Below are 1,205 nucleotides of genomic sequence, written 5' to 3' on the forward strand. Positions count from 1 at the left end.
AAATTTCCTTGAATTCTTCCATAGTAGCATCCGTAACGACTTGGAGAACGACTCCAGTAGCCCCGACGGCGCTTTAGAGGGGTTTAGGAGCATTTTATTGGCGGTGCAATAGGAATTAAGCAATTTTGCCACTTTTTTGTGTGTGTTAGCCCACAGATATTTTAGGTGCCGGGGGGTCAGGGTCACATTTTCTTGGATTCTTCCATAGTAGCATCCGTAACGACCTGGAGAACGACTCCAGTAGCTCCGGAGGCGCTTTAGAAGGGTTTAGGATCATTTTATTGGCGACGCAATGGGAATTAGGCAATTTTGCCAGTTTTTCGTGTGTGTTAGCCCATGGATTTTTTAGATGCCGGGGGGTCCGAGTCGAATTTTCTTGTATTCTTCAATAGTAGCGTCTGTAACGACCTGAGGAATGACTCCAGTAGCCCCGGCGGTGCTATAGAAGAGTTTAGGAGCATTTTATTGGCGACGCAATAGGAATTAGGGGATTTTGCCAGTTTTTCGTGTGTGTTAGCCACAGGTTTTTTAGGTGCCGAGGGTCCGGGTCAAAATTTCTTGGATTTTTCCATAGTAGCGTCCGTAACGACCTGGGGAACCACTACAGTAGCCCCGACGGTGCTTTAGAGGGTCTTAGGACCATTTTATTAGCGACGCAGTAGGAATTAGATGATTTTGCCACTTTTTCGTATGTGTTAGTCCATGGATTTTTTAGGTGCCGAGGGTCCGGGTCGAATTTTCTTGGATTCTTCTATAGTAGCGTCCGTAAAGACCTAGGAACGACTCCAGTAGCCCCGGCGGCGCTATAGAGGGGTTTAGGAGCATTTTATTGGCGACGCAATAGGAATTAGGTGATTTTGCCAGTTTTTCGTGTGTGTTAACCCTTGGATTTTTTAGGTGCTAGGGGTTTGGGTCAAATTTTTCTTGGATTCTTCCATTGTAGCGTCTGTAACGACCTGGGGAACGACTCCAGTAGCCCCGGAGGTGCTATAGAGGGGTTTAGGAGCATTTTATTGGCGACGCAATAGGAATTAGGGGATTTTTCTAGTTTTTCGTGTGTGTTAGCCCACAAATGTTTAGGCGCCGGGGGTCCGGGTCAAATTTTCTTAGATTCTTCCATAATAGCGTCCGTAACGACCTGGGGAACGACTCCAGTATTTTATTGGTGATGCGGTAGGAATTAGGCGATTTTGCCAGTTTTTCGT

Source organism: Solanum dulcamara, chromosome 2, assembly GCF_947179165.1.
Source record: "Solanum dulcamara chromosome 2, daSolDulc1.2, whole genome shotgun sequence".
In the NCBI taxonomy this organism is placed as follows: Eukaryota; Viridiplantae; Streptophyta; class Magnoliopsida; order Solanales; family Solanaceae; genus Solanum; species Solanum dulcamara.